The sequence below is a fragment of the Apteryx mantelli genome, chromosome 3 (genome assembly GCF_036417845.1).
Source record: "Apteryx mantelli isolate bAptMan1 chromosome 3, bAptMan1.hap1, whole genome shotgun sequence".
Lineage (NCBI taxonomy): Eukaryota > Metazoa > Chordata > Aves > Apterygiformes > Apterygidae > Apteryx > Apteryx mantelli.
Window position 1 is genome coordinate 117,701,662 of NC_089980.1, and position 20,212 is coordinate 117,721,873.

A 20,212-nucleotide genomic window follows, 5' to 3' on the forward strand; every position below is an offset into this window, starting at 1 on the left:
AGTAGTTTACAGAGCTGGGCCAAATCAACAAAGGCATATGCCTCCCTACAGAAAATCATCAGATGTATCTTCCTCTTTCACTTACTTGTGAAAATAATTTAATAAGTACAAGAATTTATTATTGTTGTTATTATTAAAAGCACAAACAACTGATGAGTGTGAGGAAAGATCGTCTGAGGATAAATACAGAGTCAGGATTTATGGTTGCTGGGCCAGAAAAATGTGGAATGAAAGATCGCTAAAAAGGTCAATTCTAGGCTTATGCGAAGAAAATGAAAGGAAGAAAATAAAGACTTTTAAAATAAATCTCCCATATTTCACAGAAGAAATATAAAAGGATTTACCTCAGTCTGTGGATTCCTTCTGACTGAGGTCTTCATTTTGATGGTTAGTTTGAGTAGTTTGAAGTTGCTGGTATCTTGTTCCTCCACAGTAACAAAGAAAGCCCTTTTGCTGTTCAAAGGGAGGTGAAGTTGCCCGCGGTTCTTATAGTTCTGCTTTCCTGCTCGCAATGTGTCCTGTTTGAATTCTTGTTGCGTGTTCTGTGTTTTCAGCGAGATTCACAGGTGAAAGTCAGAGCTGCCTGACAGTATTAGCTTGACTACAGAGCGTGCATAGCTGAAGACTTCAAAAGAGGATTGGTAGTTTGATGTTCCCAGGAAACCAGATTACATAGTTTTGATATCTCTTTTTTTATAGTTTTTAGGAACTTTGTCTGCATCAGGCATATGAAGATCAGGAAGATGCTATTCAGTCTGCTCTTCTGAGAGTAGGTGGGAAGTAGGGAAGGTGGACAGGCAGAGTGAAGAGAGAGGCAAACCTCTTTGCCCTGTGTTAGCTGTATTTTAAGGTCAATGGGTATCTATCATAAGGTTACATCTTCTCATCTCGTTTTTCACTTATGTACTCACCATTTACTTCACTTCATCTTCAACAGCATCTAGTCTGGAGAAAGACATTGGTGCACTGACATCAAGACTTCACAGTGTTTGCCTTGCAATCAAATCAAGTCTCTCGAGAGTTATTCTTCCCTGTCCTGCCCTTTCCTCTTCCCCCAGATCTTGATGGACAGCTACCACCTTCCCAGGCACCAGAGGATCCTTGCTCTTCCTCAGGGTGTAGTGGTACATCTGATTCCATAAGTTCACATGCAAATGCTGATCTTTTCTACTCTGTGCTTCCTCTGTCTTCGTACAACTAATATCAATAGCAAGATGAAAGTAATCTCTGGCAACCCACAATTTACCAGGAGAGATGGCAAAGAAGTTCCATCTTTCATATTTTGTTTGCATTTGGATTTTGACAGCAATATAATTGGCTGATAGATGTGGCACATTTGTCTTTGAACCAAGACCTGGGTACATTGCCTCAGATTGGGTTTATGCTGATGGTGCAGACCCTGTTTGTACTGAATGATGGTGAAATGCTCAAATGTTTGTACACGGATGACTGCAGTGCTATCCTGGAAATACTGCCATAGTCAATTTGAAGATGGATGATTTCACTGTACCAGGTGGAAATGAGGATCTGGGGGAGAGAACAAGACAAAATTTACATGAGTCCTTCTGTCCTGGGATTTAAGGTTATCTGTCATGCAGGTAGATCCCTAATTAACCAATCACAAACAGTATGTAAAGGAATGCGATCTGTGAGCCTTTCTGCCTGAAAGCAGATTTTATTCTTAGTTGGTATCCATGCTGATGTGGGTGCACGGAAAGGATTGAAGTGGAAAAGAGCCAGAACAACTGTTTTCATGGGGAAATTCTGGCTCTTGATTTAGCTGCTCCACTTGAGAGGGGAGAACTTAATTCCATATGAAACAGATAGTGAAAAGGATAGAGTTACTTACCAAGAAGAATGATGCACTGCCCTGCAAATAAGTTCTCAGACTCCTAAAGAACTTCTTTTTTTTTTTTTTAGCTGTGATTTTGCCCTTAAGTATTGGAACCAGGTTGGTTGGCAGGGTTTATCTGGTTCTCCTGGCACTGTATGAGACAGTACCTTTCCATTCCAGCATGCACAGCCCTAGTGGAAGCACAATGGTAGTCCTTTGGATGTAATGTGCACAGCACTTTTTGTTAACAAACAAAAGCGCTTCTACAAACTCTTGGGAAACTGCTCTCAGGCAATGTTTATTGGTGTTTGAGGAGGGGCAGAAGCTCTGAGGAGCAGATAGATCTAGGTATCTCCTAGTCTGGAATCAAAGGAAGGTGTAGAGAATGTGTCCTTGTCTTCATGGCTCAGTGATACCAGCAGTCTAACAGGCTCATCCTCTCTGTCAAAGCATGGTCTAATAGGACAATTTCATAACGTAGGATGATGACATAGATGGGATATCTCAGCCAGATTTCTGAGTGAGAGATTTGAAGTTCATGACTTGGATTAGCTAGTGCCTGATCTTTCAAGGCTATTGAATGGAGTCTTGAAACAGAGAGTGAGTTAAATTCACTGTGATTTCTGACTTGTAAAATTGATAGTGGCATGAGTAAGGGACAGGGGCATTACAACTGCATGAACAGATAGCTGGAGAAATGCCCCAATTATGGGTTGCTGGGAATAAAGTCCTGGGAAGGAAGTTGAAGGAGCACCTGAGAACAGTTCTGCTCTGTGAGATCTGCTCCTGGCAGAAGAGGAAAGAGGAGGAATGAATTCAACGGATTTGGTTGTGAAAGACATCAGGCCACATTGCTCAGTTGCTCTCTGCTAATTAAAATGACAGTTTGGATGTTCATGTTGAATGGTATGAATCATATTTCAGGAATGGCTCACTATCCCTGCTTTGGGCTATGAAGCTTGGTTAATGTTACTATGCCATTAGTCTCTTATTCTAGCTAGTGAGGAGTTCCACTGAAGTCCAACTTTTGTAAGACCAGACTGGACATCAGCCTTGGTTTCCACAGACTTATCAGGGCATAAATTTGCATGTTCAAGAGCCTGTAAAATTCTTGGACTGTCAGATCTATATTACTTTTTTTCTTAAAGCTCATTTCACCATACAGTAACCCATCAGAACCTCAGTTTAATTGCATTTTTAGTATTTTTATATTTCTTTTTATTTGCCCTTTTAACACAGTGCTATTGAAACTGTTGTTGATTGTTTTCAAGGCTTCACCATGGAGGCCAAGGGAATTTTAACAATAAGCTCAGTGGGTGCAGGATCATATCTTCAATAAATAATATTACTGTCAAACTAAGTCTTTCAACACTCTGAAAATGTTCTAATGTCAAAGACTTGTGTTCTTCTCTTCCATTAATATTCATTAATAGCAGAAAGAAACATTTATTAATTTCCATTGGGGTTTAGCTTCTATTTTTGTGTTCTCACTGAAGTTTTTTTTAATGTATTCTGAGAAGTGTTTGGTAACCTTTCTGCTCTTTAGTTGTATGCAAGCTTTTACCCTTCTTCCTCCACAGAAATCACTGTCTGGTTCTGAATGTATTTTTGTTATTTTCTGTCATATAGCGGTTGCAGCTTGTTGAGACTGAGTGAATCTTCTTTTCATCTTGAATGAAAGCTGGTACAGAAAATTGGATACATCCACCAGAGTAATTGCATCCATTTGCAGTTCAGCTTCCAGTGGTTTTGTTGCAGTGAGAGAACTGGGATATGGTAGCAGTGTTAGACTTCTTGAAGCAAAACTGCCTGAGACTCAAGTATGATGCATTCACTTTGTTTCTCTTTCTGTGGCAAAAAGAAGACCTGCAGTAAAGATATTTGTTTTCTCAGCTACTAGCATCTAAAGTCACTAACTGTCTTTTTCTTTCATCTTCCATTTCTGTATTAAAATTCTGGTGCACTTATATTTGCACTGAATGACTTTGTAAATGATTCCCCTAAGTTAGAGTATTATTACATGCTAAGAAATGTATTAAAATACCATCTTAACAACTACCATGAATATATTTGGTAAATGTGTTATTCAAGATAATTTATAGATTGTTCTGAAGTGATTTAATTAGAGAGTAAATTTCAATTTTTTCCTAAGATTGCTCTTTTTTATTGAATTGATCTTTGAAAATATTATTCCAATATGCCATCTCCATGCATGTGAAGGATAAGAAGGTGATCAGGAGTAGTCAGCATGGCTTCACAAAGAGGAAATCATGCTTAACCAACCTGATAACCTTCCACGATGGCATGACTGGCTGGGTGGAAGAGGGGCGAGCAGTGGCTATTGTCTCTCTTGACTTCAGGAAGGCTTTCCACACTGTCTCCCATAACATCCTCACAGGCAAGCTGAGCAAGTAGGGGCTGTATGAGCAGATACTGAGCTGGACTGACAAAGTGGCTGAACAGCAGAGCTCCAAGGGTTATGATCAGTGGTGCAAAGTCTAGGTGGTGTCCCCCAGGGGTCAAGGCTGGCTCTGATTCTGTTTCACTTGTTCATCAGACCTGGATGAAGGGACAGAGTGCACCCTCAGCAAGTTTGCTGACGATACAAAACTGGGAGGAGTGGCGGATACGCCAGAGGGCTGTGCTGCCATTCAGAGAGACCTGGACAGGCTGGAGAGGTGGGCGGAGAGGAACCTCCTGAAGTTCAACAAAGGCAAGTGCAGGGTCCTGCACCTAGGGAGGAATAACCCCATACACCAGTACAGGCTTGGGGCTGACCTGCTGGAAAGCAACTCTGCGGAGAAAGACCTGGGAGTGCTAGTGGACATCAAGTTAACCAGGAGCCTACAACGTGCCCTTGAGGCCAAGAAGGCCAATGGTATCCTGTGGTGCATTAGGAAGAGCATTCCCAGCAGGTGGAGGGAGGTAATCTTTCCCCTCTGCTCAGCCCTGGTGAGGCCATATCTGCAGTACTGTGTTTGGTTCTGGGCTCTCCAGCATAAGAAAGATGTGGAGCTACTGGAGCAAGTCCAGCAAAGGGCTACAAAGATGATTAGGGGACTGGAGCATCTCTCTTGTGAGGAAAGACTGAGAGAGCTGGGCCTGTTTAGCCTGGAGAAGAAAAGACTTGAGAGGAGATCTTAGCAATGTATACAGATATCTGAAGGGAGGATGTCAAGAGGATGGGGCCAGACTCTTTTCAGTGGTGTCCAGTGACAGGACAAGAGGCAACGGGCACAAACTGAAACACAGGCAGTTCCATCTGAATATGAGAAAAAACTTCTTCACTGTGAGGGTGACAGAGCACTGGCACAGGTTGTCCAGAGAGGTTGTGGAGTCTCCTTCTCCAGAGATATTCAAAACCCGCCTGGACACGATCCTGTGCAATGATGTGCTCTAGGTGACCCTGCTTGAGCAGGGGGGTTGGACTAGATGATCTCCAGAGGTCCCTTCCAACCTCAACCATTCTGTGATTCTGTGAATATCTTTTGACTGATTTGCATTTTCAGAAATAATTTATTGACAAACAGATGAATTCATAAATCATGGAAAAAAAATTCATACTTTATTTTTACACTGATAGAATGCAAGAAGGGCCACTACTGTATTTCTAGAAAGATTTCAAGAAAAAAGGTATGTGTAATATAGATTTATACCCTGTCAGAAGTAGATAGCTTTTCAAGTTACTCTGACAGTGGCAGATCACATATTTTATAGATGGAAATTAGTAATTGAAAAACTCACTTCTGCAAATATAAAGTAGAGATGAAATCTTAAGTAAAGATCATACTTTTCAGTAATATTTGCTGTAGACAATGGTAGAGATTGCACAGGTTTTCAAGCCTGAAATTTCATCAGCAAATAAAAATGTGCCATTCTTGACATAGAGCTCCAGAGCAGAGCTTGACTAGTTTCTTTTATGTGACTTTTTTTGGAAGTCATATGAAGGACTTAATGAAGATCTCAGCAGCAATGGTAGTCTAAAATTCTAAAACACCTGAACTAAAATAATACTCACTGGCTCATAGAAAGATATTTATGTCAATTAAGAGAAATTTACATTAAACAGCTTGAAAGCCAATACAGATATTGAAATTAATACAACTTTTTTTTTTTTTTTTTAGTATAAAAGCACAGTGATAGATTTTTAGATAAAGATAGATTTTTAGATAAAGCACAGTGTTTATTGACAAATGGCTGCATAATCCACAAGCTGTTCAGGACCAGAGATAATAACATAAAAGGCATTTGCAAGTCCTCATTACCAAGCCTTACTTCTAGCCTGTCTCCTACTGGCCCTATTAGTCATGCATTGTGAGCTATGTGGTAACACAAATTTGCCAGGAAGGTAATGAGAGCCCTCAGACTGTTCACTGCTGAACTTTCCTGAGAGGTGAGAGATGTGGTCTTATTCCTCTTCAAGCTGCAAAGGAGCCTCCTCTGTGTTTTAAAAGTAAAAGAATGAGGCAGCTGCATTACCCTAAAGAAAGCTCCAAAGGCAGCCAAGTATAGGAATGGGTCCAGGCTGTGAATTCCTAACACAGAAATAAGATCAGTCTGAGAAAGAGGTGAATTTCAGACATGCCTCTGTGTTTTTGTGTCTAGGTATTATGAGTGTTGCTGAGACTTGCCTGATTTTTCACTCACTGAATAAAGAACTGAAATGCCTACATATAGGGTTTAAATATTTAATTCCCAGCCAGATGCTTAAAAGTTAGCTGTGGCAACATAAATCTTTCCTGGTGAATCCAGGCCTGAGACCTCTCACAGAGTTGAGAAAATTTCTAAGAGCTGAGTATTCCTGCAAGTTTGAATGAAAAATGAAAATATTCAGGGTATGCTGTATCAAGCTGCAAATGAAGTGAATTTTGTACCTGTAGAACTCGGAATGTTATGGAAGAAAATGTATATGATGATATTTCCGAAGTTTTCATAAATTTTAGATCCTCAAAAACTTTGTTCATTTGGCATATTTTTATAAACAGTTAAGAACTATGGTATTATGATCATGGGGAAAGCCAAAGATGAAACTCTTGCCATTTTGCATAACTAATTATGCCATGAATAGTAAAGAAATAATGCTTTTGCAGTGATTAATATAGGTTTGGTGGTTGAGGTCTAAAAGAGAGATGAATCTCTCTCCCTCTCCCAATGAACTGCAGAAGACTTTGGAGCCCAGTGTGAGCTTGTCAGAGTGGGAGACGGACCTGGAGTAACGATGAGTCTCAATGTGAGTATGATCGATCTCTCTTTATTCAAGCTTTTACAGAGTATATATAGACAGGCAATAAGCATGTGCTAGCGATAGCTATATGATTGGTTTACAGCCCTTGTTCAGGCGCCTAGAGCGGATATATGATTGGTGCAGGGTTGCTGTTCATGTGGAGAGGTCTGTCGACATGTACTGGATCTAGCTCCTCCTTGACTTGTTTACCACTACTTGTCTTCCGCCTTTTGTAACGGTCTAGGAATGTTCAAGGACAGCTCACATAGACGTGGGGCCCTCCCTTCATCATGAAGGCAGGATTGCTCACTTCTAAGAGATCGTGCCCTTTCTCGCTTAACCATTCTTCCACATGAGCTCTGTTGACAAATAGTGGAGAGAAAAAGAGGTAAATTAAAAGGTTCCAGTAGGCAATCATGGAACATGTTTATTTCATAAAATGTTTTGGTTTCTTTTTTTGGTGGTAGACATTTCTATTTAAAAAGGAGGTGTGCTAAATAAGTGGTGAAAATTTTACAGTTGTAATCATAAATGAAAGACTGGGCACACTAATTATGGTTAAATGTTCTTAAGGTTAATGATCACCCTAGTCTTAGGCAGCAGCTTGGAACCACAGCATGATAAAACTGTAACTCTAAGAAAGGAAGAAAATATTGCCAGGCCCCTGAGGGCACGAACAGCCCTTACAGGCCCTGCCCAGCCTCCCCTGGGGTCTCCCCCAACCCCTACCCAAGGCCCAGGACCCCATTTCAGCCCAGCCCGGGGCTCCCAGTCCTGCCTGTTACTGGACACTCCTGTGCCCAGCCCTGTGTCCTGAGTTGTTGGCTGTGTTTCCAGGATTGTCCTTGGAGCTGACTCATTATTTTGCACTGACCTGATAGTCACTGGCCTGTTAGCTGAACCTGTTAGTGTCACCAGCCTGTTGGGGTGTGCTCACCCCTGGTGGGTTCTGTGGGACTGCACCCTGGCTGGTGAGGGCGCTGCTTGGGTTGTGGCCATGGGAAGCTCCCAGCTCGTTCTTCCTTGTGCAAAAGCCCTACTCTTGCTGCCACCTGACTGAGAGGGAAGAAAGTTTAAGAGTCATTTGTAAGAAGAAAGATGTGACAATCTAAAGTTTTTGAGATGCAGACATGAATAATTTCGAGCAGTCTGAGAAACAAGAGTCTGTTCAATGATCTCCTGTTGGCAGGAGGACATTGTGTTGTCCTTAATGCTACATGTATCCTAACCAGAGAGCTGAAAGACCAGAAATGGCAGGTTAAGAATCACAAAGTGGGTGCAAGGTGTTACTGCCGGAGATGGAGAGCAACCTGTGGCCTTATAGCAGCCTTGCTGGAAAACTAGAGAAGAGGATTGCGAAGCTCTTATAACTGTACATCAGAAGTAGATGTTGTCTATTACTCTGTTTATATACCCTCTTGTTTCTCTCTTTTCTTTAATATAATAGAGTTTATAATGACAAATGATTCATGTCTGCAAATGGGGAAGAGTAATTTACTGAAGAGTCTGAAGCTTAATTGAATATTCTGAGGCTTCTGGATAGGAGTTTGAAGCTTTTTTTTTAATGACTTCTAAATTTGAATAAAGCTGGTTTTGATGCCTGTAAACTCAGAATAGCATACTTCATTGTATCAGGCTCACTGCACTGAAGTGTTGTTTCTTCTTTTTTTTAATGTTAATTTCAGAATCAAGGGTTCTGAGAATATCTCCTCATTTTTACATGACTGATGCTTGAAGGCAATAGACTAGAAGCCAAAATTACTGTAATAAAAAGGAATTCAGATCTGTTGCTTATTTGGAGTAAATTGCATAGAAGTTAATGAATTACTTCAATATTTTGACATTTTGAACATTGATCAATATTTTTGTGTTAACAGCAAGTGATTTTACTATATTAATGTTTCTGTTACTGATGAATGGTGATTGGTTTCATCACCACATGTTGATGATTTTTCACACGTCATAAAAGTAGCATGCTTTAGTACTACTACAATGTGGATTGAAACATTGCCAAGAAAAAGAGTAAGAATTCCTAGTTTTAACATATAAATTTTCTTGGTTTTGTATCCTCAGTGTTGGACATAAAACGGATTTCTCAATCTCCACCATGCTGTCATGCTTAGCCCTTAAAAGGCCTTTGTCCTTTGAGGGATAAATCAAATCCCAGTAAATATGCACTACATACTTTCAGTGCCCTCTTTGGGCTCTGTTTTTTTTCCTCTTGAAAAGATGTTTGTTGGTGGATATAAAACTGCTCCATCCTTCCTTTTGCATCATACTTAACCTAGACAACTTCACAGAATGAACCTTTCCCCTTCACTCAAAAACACCTGTGACAGCAAATCTCACAAGGGTTTCTGTAAAATGGCATGTGTGTACAAGAAGTAATGGTAAGGTTTTACATCTGTAGTACTGTTTGCCTTTTACAAGATTTTGGCAGAAAAGGAACAGTTATGAATTTATTAAACAAATCTTAAATAAAAATATATTTTATTACACCAACCAGTAGAAGCAGAAAAATTTAGAGCACCATGGCTACATTTAAATACCACTTACATAGTTTGTGCATTTAATATTTTTCATAATGATGTATAAACTTTTGTTAATGTGTCTTCAGAAAAGTGCCTCAAGATAAGAATATAGTAATAAAGGTAGGCAAAAGAAATCTTAATCAAAGAGTGCTAAGGAAGAGAAGGGAGGAATATGAAGTAGTTTCCTGGTCTACTTTGCAATGCTATAATCACGGGAAACTAGGAAGGAAGTTATGAAAACTTAGAACTCAGAAAGGAAGCAAAAACAAATTATTCCAGCTATGCAGGGAAGTGTGGAAGGATTTCTATGATTTCCTCCTGGGGAAGACAGCAGCCATCTTAAGTAATGGAAGTTGTAGGTTAAAGCAGGGCCAGTGCAGGCCAAAAAAGGTAGGGAAAGGAATTATTGAAGTTATTCAACCGTCATTATGGGGAGCCAGACAAGGTGATTTACCAGAAATTTCAACATAAAGTAACAAGAAACTTGCCTTAATACAAGACATCTGTTTTAGGTTGAGTGTACAAAATAGGGAGGCTTTAAATGTAGCATAAACTGAAGCCTCAGTGTTGTGAACTGTGTTGTTTGAGCTATAAATCTTGCCTGATGGTAAACTAACCTGGGTCAATACAAGCACAGAGCTTGGCATTTTGTTCATATGGATGTGGTGGTCTGTTGAACAGAGCTATGGGGTCCCTAACAAGGTTTCAGCTCCTCCACACATTGCTTTAGGAAATCCAGAGTCAAGGAGGGTGTGCTTCCATGGGGAAGATGGATGGATTGGTTTGAGAGCTGATATTGAAGAGGCTCTTTAAGGATTACTGATAGCTAGTAAATCTCTTCTGTACGTGGCATTATCTGGCAATGGGGAGCTCACATGAGTCTCAGTGGCGCCTGTGGTATGTCAGGGATCAACACCACCCCTCCCTGCCTTTATTATTATTATTATTTTTTTTTAACTTGGCCTCTCTAGTTTCTCTTTTCAGACTTTTTAAATCATGTCTCCAGGCTCCATACTGTCTGGTCATACAGGAGCCTCCCTGTCCCATTTTATCTCAGGATTCCCCTGCTGCTGCTGCAGGACTCCTAGCAGAGCCAAATGTAGGATTTTGTTTTGTTTTGTTTGTTGGCACAGAGCTCACTGAGAGCTGTGAAATCCCAAGGGAGTGCTTCCTTTCAGGCTAACCTGAGCACTTGTATTCTCAAGAATTCTCTGTATAGCTGACTGTACTGTAAGAGGTGCAGTTGGCTTTATTTGTGTTCTTGTGTTTGCACATGCATCTCCAAGGACCAGAATGTTGTTTCATGTCCACTGGAGATGTTGTCTGCTTTGATCACTAAGAAAGCATATATTTATCTTGTATAGCATCAATTTTTCCTCCATGGTGCATAGAACACTTCTTCAAAAGGAGAGAAAAAAAAAAAGAATGAAATCTTTCAAGTGAAAAAACAAATACTTTTAAAGAGGTGTTTTTCAAGATGTTCGGAATGCAGTTTCTAATATTTCTGACTATTGTCCAAACTAGTCAACACACAGCTGTTGCAAATTAACTTCCTTGTTAAGAAAAAATGTTCCATGCAGCATCAAAGTAAATTGTAAATGGATCAGATCAGACTCTTTTGCTGTCAAGAGAAATAAAACGTAACACCAGAAGTCATATGAGGGCTTTCTTTTCAGTTGCTGTTTTAAGAAAGATACAAAAAGTTAGATTCTAACCATGCCTGAGTTCTGAAGTGCATTTTGCATATGTAACTTGTCTTCTTTGCTTTCCACCATCTATTGATAAATGTGCTAAGATTTTCTTGTGAACAAGCAAATATTGCCTTGCTGAGCACATTGTCACTAACAGCTAGAAAGGCTAGCATCAAAAATGAGAGAAATAGTGTCTCACAAATAGTTTTTCTTCTGAGTTTTTACACAGAATAGTGCAAAGCTCATCTAAATACTTGTATTTATTTGCCTTTGTTTAGTTACACATTTTTCTTAAAAGGCAGACCTTGACTGTTCTCTATTCCTACTGATGTGTTTCAAAAATACTGTTAAACAAATAGACTGGTCCGGGAACTTCTGCCCTTTCAGTTATTAGCAGCGTCATAATGCAGCAGTTTATAAACCTTCTTCTATTATGGCATTCCAGAGTTGTTCTGGGCTTGATTTAGACAAGCAAATAAACCATGCAGCATGTCCTGAAAGCCATCACAAAATTGTTATATGTGAACTATTGGGGAGCAAATTCTAAAGCCTGTTCTTTCCTTAAATGATAGGACTTGTGTGGACAGCAGTCCCCTTTCCCTTGTGGGTGGGATTTAAGGTAACAGTGACTAAGGTAACAATATGCCAGTGGACACCAGCTGGTCTCTTGAAACCCCATGATATGTAGGGCCTCAAAATTTTAACCCAGCTCTTAAATTCTTCTTGGTATGGACATAAAAGCCAGCGAAGATGTATATTGTAACTGGAGAAAGGACTGTGTGCTCAAAAAGCTTGTCTATTTTCCAGCTGTCAGATGGCCTAATAAAAAATATTACATCTGTCTCCCAACCTTGCCTCCTGTGTAGTTTAGGAGGTTTTCAGGAGTTTGACCTAGTCTCATAGAATCTGTTGTCAGCAAAGTTATTTTCAGCTCTGCAGATGGCCTGAATTCCACCTGACCTACAAGTAAGGTGTGCAGAAACTGAACTGTTCCAGAGCTGTTGTGCTGCAGAGTTTCAACTCAGTATCGCTTATATAGTAAAAAAGACCTTAGTTCTTTAAAAAGCAACATAGTCAGTAAAGTTCTGCATTATCGACATCCATCTTCATTATCACATTGATGTTGCAGTCTTATTGTGTAACTAAATATGCTATGGTGTTTTATTATTTCAGTTAACTAAGTCATCAGACTGAATAACAATAGAAGAAGCAGCAGCACTGGCTTTTTTGTTGTTGCTGTTAATCTTGTTTTACTACTGTGTGCTGCTGAATGATAAAATAATTAAGCAACAGAAAACAATTGCTCTTTTTTCAACATCTTTTCTCTAGCTCTTGTCCCTGTACTTGAGATCTTCTAAGAAGACTACATGTGGTGAGATATTCTCCTGTTTGTTTCACATTTATTATTCCTTAGAATGAAAACTAATCACAGGTTGAAGCTTGATGTCTGGACATTTCAAGATTACTTAACAACTATTTCTATTGTTAATGGTCAAGCTGCATGTATCTCAGAATTGATTGTAGTACATCATTTCTTTTGTGTTGTGTTTTCTCCTCTGAAGGGAATTACAAGTGCTTTGAAATCAAGTTTTGCACCATCTTCATAAGCTGGGCAATGAAGAGATTCTTCAGATAATGCACCAAAATAATTTAAAAAACTTGGAGAAGACTAGTGTAGGAAAGAAATCTTAGCTCTTCACACACATATTCTGGTGTTTTTTTCCATACTATCCTTATGATTTGAAATGTTTTTCTTGAACTGTAGTTGGTTTTTTGTTGTTGTTTTTTTCAGAAGAGAAAGCTTTTTCAAAGTCAACATTGTCACATCTTCTGCAAGAAACTGCCTATATTGGTTTACATTCAGGTTAAATGGCAATAAATTTATCTTGTAAGGTGCGTACACCTTGCTTAATTTCTTGCCTTTTCACAGGACCATAGGATAATTCAGGTTGGAAAAGACCTCAGAAGGTTCTAGTCTAGCTCAAAGTGGGGTTAGCAATGAGATCAGACTGGGTTGCTCATGGCTTTGTCCAGCTGGGTCATGCAAACCTCCAAGGCTGGAGACTGCACAGCCACTCAGCAACCTGTTCCCCTGATTAGCTGTCCTCACAATGCAAAAGTTTTTCCTTATATTCAGTCTGAACTTCTGTTGTTTTAATTTATGTCTGTTGTCACTTGTCCTCCCACTAGACACCACTGAAGAGCCTGGCTTCATCTTCTTGATAACCTCCTTGTAGGTATTAGAAGGATGCTATTATGTTTTCCCCTCAACCTTCTCTTCTCCAGGAATGTAGCATTTATTATATATATTTTTTAAAATAAAGACTTCATTATTACTATGTTGTTCATATTCTATTATTGCTACTAGCACTTCCATAAATGTGTGGTTATAATATCATTTTACTGTCTTTTTAGATAAAAATTTATAGGGATATAGAATTAAAATGAAATAATTGCTCCATTTTCCCTAGACTATATCATTTAATACTTTTGCTATTGTCTGTTATATAAAGCACAGCAGCAAAAGTTGTCTCCAGCTCATTTCTACTTAACAGCTAACTCAACTTTAAGGGGACTGCTCCTTTGAATAGGCAAGCAAAATGCTTCCCTCCGTTGGAAAAACAGATCTCATTTTACTGACTAGCCACACTGCAGCTTTACTATCTAGAACAACTACTGAGTAGCTGATGGCTTCCTCAGTATAGTGTCCTGATTGAATTATTCCTTACCTAAAGCTAGTTTGTGTATCTATCAGGAATTAAACTGTGAGATAAATCTGAGGCTGTGGGACAAAGTCATGTAATTGGTGGTTAAATAAATGGTTCCTTTAACCAGCCTTTTTGCCTCTCATTTGCAATCAAATTGTCATAATCACCCAATGTATGTAATAATTAGGAATGTAGAAACATTGCAACAAACCATAGCCTTATCAAGAAATGTCACAGGTTATGTTTCTGTTTTATCATGTGGATACTGGACCATATTCATTCTTACTATGCTTCATTCAGAACTATCTTATAATGTAGGCAAAAAAAGGTCACATTCTTTATTGAAACCTACTATAGTATGGGAAAGCAAGTATCAAAAATATAATTGCATATAATAAACATATATTACTGTTCTGAATATAAAGTTTGTGTACTGACATAAAACCTACGGCTAATGCTGTTGCCATATGAAAGTTATGCTTATAATAGCTGGAACTGCATGGATAATGGAAATTACATGTATGGATAAAAAGTTTTAAATGAAGCAGTAAAGCTGTGGTGAAAATCATTTTACTCATTTTCCCCTCATTTACTGGAATCCAAAATTTGGGTATGAGACAAACCAAGCACATATAACTGTGGGACAGAAACAAATTCTACTGATAGGCTGTGACATGTAACAGAAGAATATTTGTGATCAGCTTGAATAAGTAAAAATATGACTTTGTCAGTGTTAATGTTGTGTTAACCTTATAAAAAGGACTGCTTTGAGGCAAGCGAAGGATTTGGATTGGTGAGTGGCTCTCTTGATCTTCCATTTTCCTCTGTGACACAACTACTGAACATACGATTCTGATTCAGATGTTAATTTATGAAAATGGATAATACAATATATCTGATTGCTTAATTATGCAACCTGGGGATTCATTCAGAATCCTTATAATACATCTTGATGACCTTTCAGAGGCTGAACATGCAATTTATAAATTTTATTGGGATTTAGTCAACTGGACAATACTTTGCGCTTCTATTTCTGATGAGGATACTGACCCCTATCTCTAGCACCTTTCCTGTGTGCTCTAATCACTAGTCTTTAATGCAAAAAGCAGCCATTCCTGTGTAGCATAAGTGAAACCAAGAGGGAATGCAGTTAGCCCACAGCTCTGTCTTCACATGCTTTAATATTGAAACAAATGCTACTAAGGTTTGGTATTGAGGGTGAGGCTGATGAAGGTAGGTGATGTACTGCTTTTAGTTTGGTATTTGTTAGAGACAGGGATGTCATGAGGAGTATTGAAGTATGCTAGCAACAAACAGTATTAAAGGCCAAATTAAGCTAGTGGTGAGTGCTGGAAGCTGTATAATATACAATATAATAAAAGGCATAGAGAAAATAGAAGTATAACTGCCAATTGGCCTGTCTAATGTTACAAAACCAAGGTGTTTCTAATGGAACTGCAAAGCAACCTATTTAAAACTGAAGAAAGGACTTTACAGCATGGAGTGCAATTAACAAGCATAACCTATTGCCAAGAGAGGTGACTCAAGAAAAAATATGACAGACTGAAAAAAATCCATCGACCTTTCTTATGCATAATAGAAATGTCTTGACTCATAAATTTTATTTAACTGTTAGAAAGCATAGAAGTCCTTATGTCATTCTCCAGGGCATAACACCTCATCTCTGTATGTGAATCTAGGAACAACCCTCCCTTGGGTTTAGTTAACCACTAACTATAGAGTTTTTTCATTTATTTCTGAACTAACTGAGCCTCTCCACTGCTTTCAGCCTGCAGGTCTGGGTGGATGCTTGTCACCAGGGCATTCCTAACTAATTAAGGCTGACTGGTCAATTAATTGTAGAAAGGTGATTCTGACTGCCACTCCAAAATAGCAATAGAAATAACCTGTGTGGAAATTATGTGTGCTACTTGGGTTCTGTATTTTGAAACACTGAGGCAAGTAGATGATCTTGAAATCAAAACCTCTGTAATAGTTCTAGTATTTCGCTACTCTCCTGCAAGAATATTAATATAAATACTGTTTTGTAGCCTTAAGTAAAGAATAAAATAAGAAGAGGAATATATTCTGTTGGCCATGAGAGATATTAAATTATACTCTGGTGGTATTTTAGAGTTCATATAACTCATTCCAAAGAATTAAAACTTGCACAAACCTCCTTTTTTCTTTTTTACTTTCTGTAAACATGTCTGTATTCCACAATTTATTGCACAAATGGGACATTTTCTGAGTGTGCTGAATTTTTTGTTTGAGTAGAGGTGTTAAGGAAAACAAGCAACACTGTTAGAAGTAAAAATCTAGAGGGCACAGTATCCCACAAAATAAATTACCAGGGTGTATAGGAAAGTAACAAAAGCATTTGATAGCAGAATGTTGATAGGCCTGCCACTTTCAGTGTGTGACAATTTGTGTCTGTAGAGAGATGGCATTAAATGTGTTTATACACACGAAGAAAAATTGTGTGGCTACTGACAGCACTTTAAATGCCAGCGACCTCCTACATATGCTGCACAATGTACGTGCTGCTGTGTCATATATCTGATGCATCTGAGAGTTACTGAGTAGATGGATTGGAAAAAACGTAATACTTGCAGGAGTGGAGAGAGAGGACAGAAGGACAGAGCTTTTTTTTTAAATAGTTGCAGCTGACCTCTTTGATTTTCTATTGATATGTAGCAGCTCTAGGTTTATGTCTTAAAGCCATTAACGGTTCCCAGATTTCATAAAACTTAGGGCAGTTTTACAGTAGTAAATTATCTGATGAAAAGAAAGTAAATGAGCAAATATGCATCTTCTTTCTTTGGTACTAATTTCCTTTTATCTGTCTTAACAAATGGAACTGATGATACATTATACAATGAATGGAGATCAATACATCTAGATTTTGTTAAAAAAAGACTGGCTCACAAATGGCTAAAGTTTAAAATGAAACTGTATCCCCCCTAAATAGTTATCTGATTAAAATTACTGAAGACGTCATCAGAGCAAGCAAATGCACTCAGGGTTAGCATATGCATGTAAATATATTCACAGCCTGCACTAGGCTGTTAAAGTGAGAATAGACACTGTTCCTCCTAAAAGAGGAGATGAGAACAGTTCCCTCTATAAGGTCCCCAAATCTCTGCTTGGGACGACCATGTGTTTTTTTAGTCTGAAGCTAATTCTCTGCACCTGGTAGCTGAGCGATCAAGGTGAGATTTGTACTTAAATTATTTATCAATTACCACCAAACTGTTTATTTTCACGTTAAGAAAGCTTCCCCTAGCATACCCAGCTGTCTGAATAATAGTGAATTATTAAGTCTTTTGTTTACAAACACATTTGTTTGAAATGTTTTGCATGACAAGTTACAGATTGTGACAATTACATTGGGTCAGAGAAAAGAACGTCACGTAATGCCAGTGCTCATAATTAAGCGTGCTCTGATCTGATGGATGCATTTTGATTTAACATGTCATGTTACATTTCATATGAAAACCTGAAAAAAAAAAAGTTTGTGAAACATAGTCTCTTACTGAAATTTTGAGCCACAAACATACTAGTTGATTCTCACTGCTGTTTCATATTATATAAAAAACTTGGCAGACACGAAGATTGTTACCTGAATGCTGACAGGTAATGAATTGCTCATTGTACTAGGTGTGTCTGGTGCCAGCACTGACACATGACTCTCTTCCATTCCTCTGTGTCATTTCCTACTGCTCCTGTCTTCTCTCTAGAGCTGAGATTGACTACTGTGCCATCTCTGCTAATGGCCTTTCTTAAGGTTTCTTTTGTCTTTTTTCCCCTTCATACCACCTAGTTTCCATTTACCAAGTTTCACTGGGGGCTCTTTCGTGTCAAGCATCCAGTATGTATGCCTCAGATAATTCCAGTCCCACTTTCTGATGCAGACAACCATCTAATTGGTAATTTCTCAGCTCGTTCTCAGTGCCAAAGCCTCTCTGTCCTGCACCCACATCTTTTTATAGCAATTTGCAGTTAAAAGTCTCTGATTTCATCTCTAATGTTAGTTTTCCAGCTCACATAGGTGCATGTAAACAATGAGATTAAATTTGAGGTTTCAAGATTACGTTTAAAAATTTTCAGATTTGTTTTGTATATCTTTGCTTACAGTTTCTCCTGTCACTTCTTATTGAGCTCTTCCTTTCTTTTGGCTAATATGTTGCTGTTGAGATAGATGAATTCTATAGCAGTAATTTTTTGCCTTCTCCTTGTCATGTAGTTTTCTCGGTGCAGCTATTTTGAGCGCTGCCTGCTCTATTTTTTAAGCCAGTTTTTATGTTGTGATGGTGATGATTTTGTTATTATCCCATTTATGACAACAGCAGACAACAGACCAAAAGTCTGTTGCACGAACCTGTTGCATAGTTGTTAATCATTGCAGAGGACTTCACATATCTGTAAATGGCCTTGATAAAATTGACATCTTCAGATGGAATTTCAAAGAGTACTGTTTAATCTCTTTACTGTACTGTTATTTTTGTCATTCTAATATTTTACTAGTCTTGGGATTCAAGATTTTCCCTTGGGTTGCTTTCCTTCATGAATGAGATGCTATATTTCTTAGCTTATGCGTCTGGTGTTCATCTATGTTGATATCCAGCTGCATTTGCTGTGGTTTAAATTACATTTTTGCTGATTGCTGCCCACAGTATTTCACACCACTCTTTGCTGCTTCTGATAATGCATCAGGTCTGTTCTTTAGTTTGTTAAAGATTTTGCTTGGCATGAAGGATTGCATGGTAATGGGATCACTGAAGCTATTGATGTGTATTGCCTAGTATGTCCTTACATTTTAGGCAGGTGGTCTGAATCTTGCATTAGTAGAGAGATCCTCAGTCTGGTTGTTCTGCCACCTGGCAAGTCTGTCTGTCTTTGTGTGTGTCTTTGTGAGACAGAGCACTTGCAAAAGCAAGGCTGGAAACTAGGCACGATTAGTTTCTCAGCATTTTGGTTAATGACTGTTTGATTGTGGCTCCCCATTGTTCTTTCGTCACCTAGCTGTAGAATTCTAATTTAGCATTAAAGCCACCCATGACAAGGAGTAAGCTCTGCAAGTCTGTCTGTGACACCTTGAGAAATTGCAGAACTCATCATTGCTCTCAGCACTGAGTTGTTCTTTCTGAGCATAATACTGTATGTCTGTCAGCTCTAAGGACCCGGTCTTGAATCTGTCTGATAGGTTTTCCATTGATGAGCCATTTTTCTGTGTATTCTGTCAAGATGGATGCTCTAGCTTGATTAAATAATGTTTCTTCTTTTGCTTGAAACACTTAACCATTTATTCTCACTAACCTTAAGGTTTCAAGTTTGTATTTTTTATCCCCTGCATTACTGATGAGACTTTTAGTACCTGAAATATTTCTGTATTATAATAACAGACTGGAGTGGAAGCCTAACAAAATCGATAGATGTACTCTGGTACTCTGCACTCTTTGGATCATGTCAAAATTTGTTTCTGGAATGCCTGTGCACCGCCATGGGGAGTGTAGAGGCATTGAGGGTAAATCTGAATGAACTAGTGTGGGTGCTGAAAGCCATATGCCTGTGGGAATGCGGTGTGCTTTTCAGGCTAATTTGTCTAAGTGATAAGGAAACATTTGGGAAAATTAGACTGGGTGGCTGTGAATCCAGATTCATAGCTTCCTATACCGAAACCACTTCATATAGAATTATGTTTACCTTTATATGGTTCTACATTGTACTATGTAAACTAATCCGGCAGAGCTCCTAAAAAAACCCCTCTTCTTTATAAGCAGTCACATTTTATTGAATAGTTAATAAGTAAAACCATGTAAATTCTGTGTGTGGTGTAATTTTATTAATTTTGAATTACATGAGAAAAAGATTGATATAAGAAAAGCTTATCTGGAATAAAGTAATTTTTCTCACTCATTCACCAGCATATAGTTTTTAAATGTGTTTTTCCTTGGGCTTCAAGCATTTATGGATGTTTTCCAGGACACTTTTGAAAGATCTTGGCTATGTGATTGAATTGTTTGATTAAATGTTTGAATAATATCAGTCTTTTCAAATGAAATAAGCACATTCAGCCTGACAGACTGTTTAGGTTTGAGTAGTTAACTCTCTAGTGTCAATCAAAAATACATTTAAAAATGCATGATACCTTGGTTGGATTTAAGAAATAGGAAAAAGTAGCCATTTGAATAAGCCTGTTATGGTTCAGCAGTGCAATCAGA